The sequence below is a fragment of the Neophocaena asiaeorientalis genome, unplaced genomic scaffold (genome assembly GCF_003031525.2).
Source record: "Neophocaena asiaeorientalis asiaeorientalis breed wild unplaced genomic scaffold, Neophocaena_asiaeorientalis_V1.1 scaffold232, whole genome shotgun sequence".
In the NCBI taxonomy this organism is placed as follows: Eukaryota; Metazoa; Chordata; class Mammalia; order Artiodactyla; family Phocoenidae; genus Neophocaena; species Neophocaena asiaeorientalis.
In genome coordinates, this window is record NW_020175672.1 from 2,672,174 (window position 1) to 2,685,067 (window position 12,894).

Sequence of the window (12,894 nt, forward strand, 5' to 3'; positions counted from 1 at the left end):
ATATTTACACTCTTCTCACTCATGCAACCAAAGTAAATATAATTGTCAGGTCCTTCCTGATTATTCTAGAACAAATAATCACCTGTTGCCAGCCCTCCTAGGTGAAGATATACTTGCCTGAGAAACTGAAGAATATCTCTTGGGCTTTCTTAGAAACTAGACTAGGTTTCTTAGAAACTAGACTAACACTAGATTATTTCACAGCTAGAGGAAGGGTAGAAATATTATTAAGGTGGATATTAACTTTGTAAGGGCAGTAGGTACTAAGTTGTAGTTCAATTGCTACAATTGTAGTTGTCAATTGCTCTGATTACTCATATTAAATAGTTTAACATGAGTTTGGCAGCTCTACTTAATTATTAACCTTAATGTGGAGGAGTTGATGATACTACCTTAAGAGTTTTGGCTGGAAAATGACCCTTGGCATGCATCAAGAACTCCTTGGCCTGCCAAGAAGTGCAATGTTAACACCCATATAATGAATTATAATAAGCTGGTTATGTGCAACATGCCCATATTTGTCCTTGAAACTCTCTAAACCAAACATAAAATCAAGGCCATTAGGAATACATTGAACATCTTTGGGAGAGTGAAAATCAAACTCTTTATGTAGTGTAATTTCCACTTCCATACATATGGAATACAATGTGGGACTTCTGGAGCGGGCTGCCGCGGGCTCGGGCTCAGGGGCAGGCTTGACTGCACGGCCGGGGACATGCGTCCGCCGGCGGGCTGACTTCTTTGGCTTCGTGAGACCCCAGCCGGGACGCCAGTCCCCTCCAGAATGAAGGTCTTCCTGCCGGTGCTGCTGGCTGCCCTCCTGGGTGTGGAGCGAGCCCACTCCCTGGTGTGCTTCTCTTGCGTGAATAAGAACAGCAACTGGTACTGCCTGAAGCCCACTGTCTGCTACGATACAGACAACTACTGGGTGAGCATCTCTGCATCCGCTGTTATCGGGAACGTGGTGGACTTTGGCTACACCCTGAACAAGGGCTACTCCCCATTCTGCCCCATCCCGAGCGTCAATCTCCGTGTGGCGTCCGTGGACACCTGCTGCTGCCAGAGCTTCCTGTGCAACATCAGTGCGGCCGACCGCGGGCTGCGGGCCAGCGCCGCTGTACTGGGCCTCGGGCTCCTGCTCAGCCTGCTGTCGGCTCTGCTACGATTTGGCCCCTGACCCCCGGGACCCTGTGCCCGGCCCAGACTCCCAAAGCTCAGGAAAGAAGGAAAGCCCAGCTCCTCCCAGACCCAGGAGGATCTCGAAGCCTCCTCCCCTAGACTCCTCCCCCTGCTGAGCCCACTGTCTAGGCCCTGGGTCCTCACAGGCAGGCCTGCCCTCTGCACCCACACACCTGCCGGCTAACCCTTACTTCCCGGTCAGCCTTCCAGGGGGAACCTGGGAACGGAGCCTGAGGGCCCCAGAGTCAGAACCACGTCCCAGGGACATGCTGGGAGGGGCACCTGATCCCAGGCCTGCCCCTGTCCAGGCCCTGTCCGCCCGCAGGTGCGGAAGATGTGCTGTGTGGAGAGGCGCTGGTCCGTGTGTCCTGCTAGGCACGGGTGAGTGTGTGGCCAGGTCTCGGCCTGTGTCGGGGGGCGGGGATGGGAGTAAGCGTCAGGATCCCGGCATCCGCAGCCCCTAGAGCCCCAAGCGCCAGCACAGAACCCCTTTCCCCTGGCATCTCTGCACACCTCATTTCACTCACTTCAAGGGCAGCCTTTAGGAAGACATGCCTTCCACTGTCCCCAGGTCTAGGCTGCTGACCCAGGAATCTACTCCCAGCCCAAAATCCAGCTGCTCTCGGGCCCCCTCCCTCCACCGCCACACTGGAGCCCTCCTGCTGCTTTGCTGCCTCAAATAAACCCAGATGTTCCCCCCCCACCCCCCCCCCAAAAAAATGTGGGACTTCTAGCAAATGTGCCCTGTCCGTAACTGGCCAAGTATTATTCAACACTGAGCACCTCTAGGTGTCAGATGACATAAGGGACGCGGTCTTACCATTGGGGTAAGGTTCCTATACCTGAGCAGCAGTGAATCCATTGGTAGGGATGGAGCTTTGAATCAGGGATGCAGATTTTAAATTTGTTTTGCTTTCTTCTGTGTTTGATATAGAGGCTCTACCTTCCTAATAGTCTTAAGCGGGAAGGGAGATCTAGTTATCAGGCTAAGGGCAAAACATTTTTTCTTGAAATTTCTACAGAAAGATATTTCTCTACACACTTTTCTTCCTATCACCTCTTTCCATGTGAACACCCTGGAAAATAATACACAGATGATACAAAGAATGATTCAGAGATGCCTTGCTTTTCCTTAACCTTAGTTTAGAAAATATGTTCTGAAGTCTAATGGTCAAACTGGGAAGCCAAATATTAGGCAAAACTGTGCTCTCTTACACAGGTGGTTGTACTTCCCTATCTCATCACATTGACCCTGGATTTAATGAGGAGTGGAGATGGAAAGGAAGAAAGGAAAGAAATCAATGCATTTTCCACACTAGCAGCTGGTGTGCATATTACCTGGACTCATGTCCAAGGATGAGTAAGGTTTTATTTTTTTTAAATCAGTTCACAAAGGAAGGAAACAGTAGGGAATTAGAAACAGGGATCTATGGAGGGAACCTGGGCACAGGTGAAGTTCATTATAGATCTCTTGCTGCTGTTGTGTTTTGGTAGCAGAGCTTAGGTAGCTGCAAACGAGAGTAATTTATGTTCAGTTCTCCCAGCAGGACCTACCCCAAGACAGACTGTCTGGTCAGCACTCCATTCCAAGAAGAAAAAAGAAAAAACACAGAAAGGAATAGGTAAGACGCCATTTGCTTTCCTGATGTATTATTTTCTCTAAGTTTCTTAGCAGTAAACCTTTAGAATGAAAGCCCAATGGACAAACTAACTTTACCTCATGATGTGACTAATTTAAGAGAAGCTCAAAGCCTTGATCACTGTCATCTATTTCTGGCTCTCTGATTTAGCAGACAGATGAAGTGCACTTATAGCTGACAGATGTGGAAATCCATATATAGCCAGACAAATCTCTAGTGGCTACTTATGCAAAATAATATGAGTTGTTTCCACAAAGGTCAGTTGAAATTTGCATTTGAATTTTTCTTCCTGGGGTGCTTTTAATGATAGGATCAGGTCCTTAGGCTCTTGTAGTAAAATGTGCCCTCCAAATTTGTCAATTATGTTAAGGTAAAATCTGGGTTGAGGAAATGCTAAAGAAAAAAAATGTGCTCTGAATATTTACCACATACATAGAGAGTGGCTGTGAGATAACTGAATGAGAATTGTGACATTAATCTACCCTTGCAATTACTCTGTTAATTGGCAACTCGATTATCAAAATTAGAGTTCATTAAAGGTAAAATGTTTCTTCTGTAAATTTCATCTCCTGTACAAGATAATACAAAATATTATGCTCAGTGGGGAGGCTATTTTATCCATTTGGGTCTTTTTATGGCTTACATTTCTAAATACTAAATTGTGATTATTTGTCTGATTCATTCTTTTTAAAGAACTCATCATCGCTATTGTGTTTATTTATATAAAGTTAGATTGCTTTCATAAACTATCTAATCCCAGCTCTCTGCACTGTACAGTGTGTGAGTACACTTAATTTAATTCACATATTTCACTTTTTATTGCTCAAGAAAATAAACAAAAAATCCAAGGTTATTAAAAGTCAATTTAGATCTATATACCATTCCATTACTGACCCAATTTAATAATATTTTAATTAGCCTTTTCAACAGCTTGACTCTAGAGTTAAAGAAGTGTTGATTGTATAAAAATAAAGGAGTATAATCGATATTATAACTTAGCTTGAGTCCATTTGTTTTGCTTGTAGGGGGTACTCATTGTGAAACATCCTGAGATTTTGTACAATAAAGGGTATATGGGTTTTTTTTCTCTCTTATTTCCATATTTAGGACCGTTTGTTCGAATGCCATAATTTAAAAAACAATAACAAGGAAAAAAGACAAGCTACTTTAATAAACTTGATCTCTCGGTCACCGCCAGAGGTGATACATAAAGAGTATCTCAGGGCAGTAAGTTTGGTTGATAATCTTTTCCTAAAATATAGTGTAGATTACCTTTGTACCTCCAGCAACCATCTCAATGTATAGCATAAAACTCACATTCAATGAATATTTTATGAATGCATTAGTAAACATGTAAAGCAAATTCTGTTATTTCCAAGAAATAACTGTAATGATGCTTTGAAAAGCTTGATAGGTAGTTATGGATGGATATCTATAGATGTCTATGCACATACAGTTAAGTTCTTCCTGTAAAGTATGGTACTATTTGTTCAAGCTTATGAATTACTGTTATTAAAAAATACACATTTAGAATCAGAATCAGAACTTAATTGAAATGGAAAAACTGAATTCCTCTTTCTGCTTTGGGGAAGCACTGTACTGTAGTCTGCATTGTCCTCAGAAATTTCTGGGAAAAGGGATTCTCTCTTCTTGCCAAAAAAGCATATTTCAGTTAGAGTTGAAATGTCATTCTAATTTTTTAATCGGAATTTCATCTGCTGCTCTCTTAACCTGCTTCTCCTTGTCTTGTCAGTGCAATCATAATAGTCTTCACTCACAATTGCTCATGACTATGATGACTTCAGATAATTCCTGCATTGTCCTCAGATAGACCATATCAAACTCTGAACAACTGTTATGGTTAATGAAAGTCTTTTTCTCACTTTGTGAAAGAGATTTTAGTGAAGGCTGACATTGTTTTAGAGATATGATTTGTAAAATCTGATATAACAATAAAGAGTAAAATTTTTAATATGTAAAACTTAGACACGCTTGCCATTAATTGTATTGGGACAGTGATCATATTTATTTTTTGGAAAATGAAATCATGCTATAAGGCTATAGAGTCAGTTCCCTGTTTTTCTCAACTCTGAGACTGCTGAATATGAGGGGAAAACCAAACTTTTCTTAAAATTTTTTCTGCATAATTTACTTAAGTTTGGTGTTTCGGATCAAGCACTACTCTTAGCTATTTTATGTGAGGTGTATCATAGAACACTTTTTTTTTAATTGAAGTATAGTTGATTTACAATATTATATTAGTTTCAGGTATACAATATAGTCATTCAATATTTTTATATATTATATTCCATTAAATGTTATTATAAAATAATAGCTATATTCCCTGTGCTGTACAATATATCCTTGTTACTTATTTTATACATAGTAGTTTGTGTCTCAGTATCTTACTGCTGTCTTGACCCCTCCCCCACTTCCCTCTCCCCACTGGTAACCACTAGTTTGTTCTCTATATCTGAGTCTATTTCTGTTTTGTTATAGTCATTCATTTGTTTTAGTTTTTAGATTCCACATAAATAAGTGATAACATATAGTATTTGTCTTTCTTTGTCTAACTTATTTCACTAAGCATAATACCCTTTAGGTCCACCCATGTTGTTGCAAATGGCAGAATTTCATTCTTTTTTTATGAGTAATATTCCATTGTACATATATACCACATCTTCTTTAGCCATTCATCAATTGATGAACACTTAGGTTGCTTCCATATCTTGGCTATTGTAAATAATACTGCTATGAACATTGGTGTGCATGTATCTTTTCTAATTAGTGTTTTTGTTTTGTTTGGATATATACCCAGGAGTGGAATTGCTGGGTCATCTGGTAGCCCTATTTTTAGTTTTTTGAGAAACCTCCATATCGTTTTCCAGAGTGGTTGCACCAATTTACACTCCCACCAACAGTGTAAAGGGTTCCCTTTTCTCCACATTATCTCTAATGTTTGTCATTTCTAGACTTTTTTGATGATAGCCATTCTGACAGGTGTGAGCTGATATCTCACTGTGGTTTTGATTTGCATTTCTCTGATGATTAGCAATGTTGAGCTTCTTTTCATGTGCTTGTTGGCCATCTGTATATCTTCTTGAAAAAATGTCTATTCGGGTCTTCTTCCCATATTTTAATGGAGTTCTTTGATTTTTTTTTTGATATTGAGTTGTATGAGCTGTTTATATATTTTGGATATTAACTCCTTATTAGTCATATCATTTGCAAATATTTTCTATCAGTAGGTTGTCTTTCTGTTTTGTCAATGGTTTTCTTTGCTGTGCAAAAACATTTAAGTTTAATTAGTTCCCATCTGTTTATTTTTGCTTTTGTTTCTTTTGCCCTATGAGACAGATCCAAAAAAATAATGTTACAATTTATGTCAAAGAGTATTCTGCCTATGTTCTCTTCTAGCAGTTTTATGGTTTCAGGTCTTAAATTTAGGTCTTTAATTAATTTTGAATTTATTTTTGTATATGGTGTGAGAAAAAGTTCTAATTTCATTCTTTTACATGTAGCTATGCAGCTTTCCCAGCATCACTTATTGAAGAAATTGTCTTTTTTCCATTTTATATTCTTGCCTCCTTTGTTATAGATTAATTGACCATAAGTGTGTGGGTTTATTTCTGGGCTCTCTGTTCTGTTCCATTGATTGATGTGTCTGTTTTTGGTGCCAGTACCATGCTGTTTTGATTACAGTAGCTTTGTAGTATAGTCTGAAGTGAGGGAAGCATGGTATTTCCAGCTTTGTTCTTTTTTCTCAAGATTGCTTTGGCAATTTGGGGTAATTTGTTGTTCCATATAAATTTTAGAATTATTTGTTCTAGTTCTGTGAAAAATGTCATGAGTATTTTGAGAGATTTCATTGACTGTAGATTGCTTTGAGTAGTATGGACATTTTAACAATATTAATTCTTCCAGTCCGTAAACACGGGATATCTTTCCACTCCTTTGTATCATCTTCACCTTCTTTCATCAGTTTATTACAGTTTTCGGCATATATGTCTTTCATGTCCTTGGTTAAGTTTATTCCTAGGTATTTTATTGTTTTTCATGTGATTTTAAACAGGACTTTTTTCTTGCTTTTTATTTTGATAGTTCATTAATAGTGTATAGAAAAACAACAGATTTCTGTATTTTAATCTGGTATACTGCAACTTTACTGAATTCATTTATTAGTTCTAATAGTTTTTGGTGGAAACTTTAGGTTTTTTCATATATAGTATCATGTCATGTGCAAATAGTGACAGTTTTACATCTTCCTTTCCAGTTTGGACACCTATTATTTCTTTTTCTTGTCTGATTACTGTAGCTAAGGCTTCCAGTAATATGTTATATAGAAGTGGTGAGAATGGGAATCCTTGTCTTGTTCCTGATTTTAGAGGAAAGGTTTTCACCTTTGAGTATGATGTTAGCTGTGGATTGGTCATAAATAGCTTTTATTATCACTACTATGGATTGGTCTGTTTAGATTGTATATTTCTTCCTGATTCAGTCTTGGACAGTTATATGTTTCTAGTAATCTGTCCATTCTTGTAGGTTGTCCAGTTTGTTGGCATATGACTGTTCATGGTATTCTCTTATGATTTTTTATATCTCTGTGATATCAGTTGTTAGTTCTGCTCTTTCATTTCCTATTTTGTTTATTGGATCCTCTTTATTTTTACCTTGATGAGCCTGGCTAAAGAATTATCAATTTCGTTTATCTTTTCAAAGAAAAAAAGAACAGCTTTTGGCTTTATTGCTCTTTTCTTTTGGTCTCTTTTTTTTTTTTTTTTTTTTTTTTTTTGGGGTTTGACCTGCATCAGCAGGCGGACTCTCAACCACTGTGCCACCAGGGGAGCCCTTGGTCTCTATTTTATTTACTTCTTCTTGACCTTTATTATTTCCCTCCTTCTGCTGACTTTGGGTTTTGTTTGCTCTTCTGTTTTTTTAAATACTTTAAATGGTAGGTTAGGTTGTTTATATGAGATTTTTCTTGTTTCTTGAGGTATGCCTGTATCACTACTAACTTCCCTCTTAGAGCTCTTTTGTTGCATCCCATAGATTTTGGAAAGTTGTGTTTACATTTTCACTTGTCTCAAGGTATTTTCTGATTTCCTCTTTGATTTCTTCAATGACCCACTGGTTTATTAGTAGCATGTGCTTTAGTCTCTACTAACATAGGACTCTCAATCAACTGAATATAATACAGGAAAAGTAAGGACTTCTTATTGTGTTTACCTTTCCTTTTTCAAGTGTCTTATCATTTGTTTAATGTTAATTAAGTCACAATTATTTCTATAAGGCTTTTTCCCCCCCTCTATTAGGTGATAAACTCCTAGAGAATGGAACTTGTATACAATTAATTTATATATATTTATATTCCATATCATCAACCACAATGCATTGTACATTCCAGGTGATGAAAAGGTACTTATGGAATAAAACCAGAGCAAATATTTTTATTTGGCTTCTATTTCTTTATAGGGAAAAGAAACTCACTGAAGATAGTTTAAGTTGGTGGTAATTTATCATAAAGATAAATGTGACAGTAAGAGAGAAGCTAATTAAAATCTTAGATTGCAAAATATATTAGTATGTGGTCTTAGAGATACTGTAAGTAGATGAAAGTTCTAGATCTATGACAGTTCTAGCAATTTCAGCACCGGAATTCATGAATTTTTACTCTAGTCCTTCATTATTTCTGCTTCCCAACAACTTGCCAATGTGTCTGTCTTTTTCACTTTCTATTCTGAATCTCTAGCAAGATATTGTCAAGCTTTTTCCAGCCATGCCCTGAGAATCTTCTTTCACAGACAGTATACCTACACTTCTGCCCATTGAAAACCACTTTTATAATGTATATTCTTTCAATAGTTCATTGTTCTAGTTGCCACAGTTTCTTTTTATTGATTTTTGACTCATCTTGCCTCTCTGAATGCAGTCTTTGCATTTTAGATTTTATAGCTAGCTACTTGATTCTCTTTGGATTTCTATGTGCAAGAATACAGATTAATTGGCTCAGCTAACTTAGATCAGAACTCTCAAACCAGACCATTTCATAGATAATTAGCCAACCAATGATTAGGCTGTTCTTGGGTCACATGATCTCTGTCCAGGGGTAGGGAGGGGCATTTATATAATCCACATGTGATGCTGTCTCAGCTAACATTGTGGGTGGAGAACTCTCTCCTAGAAGTGACGTTAAGTATGGCCTTATATCTTAATGGTATGTCAAATACACTTCCTGTGAAATATTACTTAAAGATAAAAAGATCTCAGACAACTTATTTATCTTATATCTGAGTTTCTAATCATAGAATATTTATTTTTAAAACTATAAGCTAGAGTTTAAATTACTCTCTGTGAGGAAGTTGGCTCTCTTAAATGGTTCCACTAATTCTCAAACGCTATATTCTTTATTATTTTTCCAGCATTGGCTCAAATTTTCCAGAAGTATATAAATAAATAATTAGGGTCCAATTTATTACTTCATTTAACCATTTAATATCTAAGGAGATCGAATGTAATATTAAAGGAGTATGTGAGCAAAACCAAAATAAATATTGTGATATAAAGAACAATTGTATATATATATGTAGGGAGGGAGAGTTAGAGAGTAATAGCCCAAGATAGAAGACTAGACTATGGTGAAGATACTGTAATTGTATCATGTGAACTGAATTAATTTAAAATATGTCCTTTCTACAAGGATAAATGTATGTATACACATGCATGCACACACACACACACACACACACACACACATACACACACAGAGTTTAAAGACTTCCCATCAGAGAAGTGGAATGTGAACCAAGGAAGAATATATTTCATCAATAAGGCTTGCAGGAGAGTTAATAGGCTGCAGAAAGTTAATAAGGAAAAAAGGAGCCTGAGATAAGGAAAGTGAAAAAGCATTGAGGAGAAAAGATGAGGTTTTACAATCATATCAGTAAAAAAAGAGATAGAAAATAGGCTCACTAATAAATTAGGGGAGGTATGAAATTAAAGAAATCAGTGATAACCTCAAATGACTGAGGTGCTAAACTACTTTAACAAGAAAAATGGAGAAAAGTAATATGCATAATTAGAACACAATAGAAATCTTGCAAACACAGAAATTTATAAGAGCAGGAAATGCACACTTGAGAAACTTGGCTAAGGTGGGTAAAGCACATTGACATAATCTATTTTGCATCAGTTTCAGGAGAGTAACATAGACTTCACATATGTTAACCCCAGAGTGTTTAAAATACTCCTTTGATTGGATTGAAATATTATCCCTTAATTGTCAATGGAGAATAAAGATGAAATTCCAACTGCTGAAATATCCTTGACAGGAAAGACTATTCTGAGTCCTTAGTCACTAAACAGATGTGTTACAATTTAATAAAGTTTCCAAATAGGTCCTGTTGTCATAGCTCTGATAAATAAAGGAAGCTGGATATATAATGCAGGAATCAAATAGTATAAAAATTCTGCTGTGGTGATACATATTCATAATCAAGAAAAGAATAAAGGGAAGAGCAAAGTATGAGCCACTGAGAACTATTTAAATGTTAGTCCTAAAGAGGTTTTATTTAAAACTGAATAAAGCATAACTTTTTTTTTTTTCTATTCCATAAGCTTGTTTAGTAAACCTGGTTATGGTCACATATGCAGCTTATGCAGACATTATTTAGACATTATTTGACATTACTTGGCTAACTAAACTTGGAAAAACCAAATATTCGATCTTTAGTTTCTTCATCTGAAAACTGGGTTACTGAAGAACAAATATTAAATGATACATACATGATAGTCTTTATTATTACGAATTTTGGCATTTAATTAATATTTTCCCAATCAAGTAGCAATCCCTGCCTTAAATTCTCTTTATTTTTTCCATACATTTTTGGACTTCTCATTATTTTTCATTACTAATAACATTTTAACAATGTTCTACATAGTTTCTTTTGTCCTTGGTTAACTTTTTATTGTTGCTGTTTTTAACAATCATTTTAAACCCTGAATTGAATGCAGTCCTCCCTGTAGTCACATGGAGTCACAAGCATATGTTCCACAGATCTTTCAGTGTACAGCCAGAATCATTTTGAATACGACAAAAGCTAGGTATTGAAAAATGAAGTCAAATATTCAAGGTCATTTAAATTACTTCCATAGTCGGTGCTATTAGTGGCGGTTGAAGTTTAGACATGATATCTCTGCAGATACAGTCAATTTGAAATAACTAATATCTTTTGTGAGATCGTTTCACCAGGACTAACAATACTTAATGTACCTTTGCTAGATAATGTTAAAATACTGAACACTTAGTGTCACGTACTTTTGAATTAGACAGAAAAACCATTCATAATGATTTAGCATTTTGATTTCTTAAACTGTTGTTATGATCATTGAATCTTCCATTATAAACTGAACTTATTCTACATTCAATCTAAAATCCTGGAGCTGTGGTAGAACATATAAACTTAGGAAATATATTGATTCTTGCAAACACAAGTTACCTATGGCATATGGGCAAATCAGGTGAACCAAGTTTGGAGATTGATGCAGGAAGGGAGGATGATGTTTAAGAAGAACTGTAAACCTAAACAATCCTCTGCAGAATCTTCTGTTCTTAGTTTTAAAAGCAGGAGCTCAAGGTAAATGTAAGGCTTTCCAGTATAGCAGTGGTTCACAAAGGACAGTCCTCAGGTGGGCAGTATCAACATCACCTGGAAACTGGATAGAAATGCAAATTCTCAGGCGCTGCCCTGGACCTACAGACAGGGCCCAGTAATCTGTGTTTTACAGATTACTGTAATAAGCCCTCCAGGTGATTCTAATGCAGGTTAACATTTGAGAACTACTGTATGACTTTTTAAAAGTGTAACCTTTAGGCAGAATTATTACATTTTAAGTTGGACAGAATCTGGGCTGTCATTTGTGTATATATATATATATATTTGAGATTTGTTTAATTTTGAAAAAGACATACATGTTTAAACTGAGTACTGATAGTTTATAATAGCATAATTGTTAATACCTGTTTATGTGTCTGGCCTTTTGAGTTATTATATTTCTTTTTCACAAGAAGTCACACTCTATGTACATATCAATTTTAGGTTACTTCAAAAAGTATTTTTCTTAACTTTGTGTAGAGGTAGAATAAATTTTAAGTATTCAGAATTTAAATTCTTAGGTAGAAAATTTCCTTGTGATTTAAATAAAAACAAGAAAAATCTCTTAGTACACTGATGTTTTATAACAGATTCATTCATTTATTCATTCATTTCCTCCACAAGTCTGTGAGAATCTGTTATGTGTTAGGCCATATTTTCGGTGCTGGGAATAAAATCATACAAAATAAACTTCTCCCTAATAATTTATAGTAATATATATTCTTAATTCACCATTTGGAATTAAAATTTACCACATTTAGTTGATCACACTGCTCTCATTTTTCATCTCCTCGATAACATTTTAGTTCTAATTTACTTTCTAACAAATTCCCCTTATATTAGTGTTTGGGATGGTTAGGAAAAATCATCCCTAAAGAACTATATTTGGGTGCCAAATGCACCTCAATATACTAACTGGATGACCTTCAAAAAGTCAGCGTTCTGAACCTCATCAATTTCATTTGCATAATGGTAGCCATAACAGCTCTGAACTTAACCCACAAACTATCTGAAGAGCAAACTAGATAATGAACATGTAAATTTACTGTGACTGCTATACAGTTTTACATGTGTTGTGTGTTTTTTAAAATTGTCTATAACAAGCCACCATTTATAAATTAATCAATTTCATACATTTGAATTCTGGCTCGGATACTTACCTGCTCTTTGACCTTGGGTAAATTACTCCATGTCTTTGTACTAGAATTTCCTCAAATTAAAATGGTGGTAACATATTTAAAAAACAAATGGTATAACCGGTGTGCCTAGACTACTATTTATTACATTGCTTAGATATATTTAACACTTACTATCCTTGTTATTAAACTATTTTTAAAAAAACCTTATCACTAAAACAGTATTCAGGCTAAACTTAAAATACTTAGGACTCTGTATTCCCTTATCTCCTTAAACATGAACATTAA

At 36.1% G+C, this 12,894-nt stretch overlaps 1 pseudogene; it reads left to right on the forward strand.

Annotated features, from left to right (window-relative positions):
- The first annotated feature begins 731 nt into the window (after positions 1–731).
- LOC112390780 (lymphocyte antigen 6E pseudogene) lies at positions 732–1,233 on the forward strand (annotated as a pseudogene).
- The last annotated feature ends 11,661 nt before the right edge of the window (positions 1,234–12,894 follow it).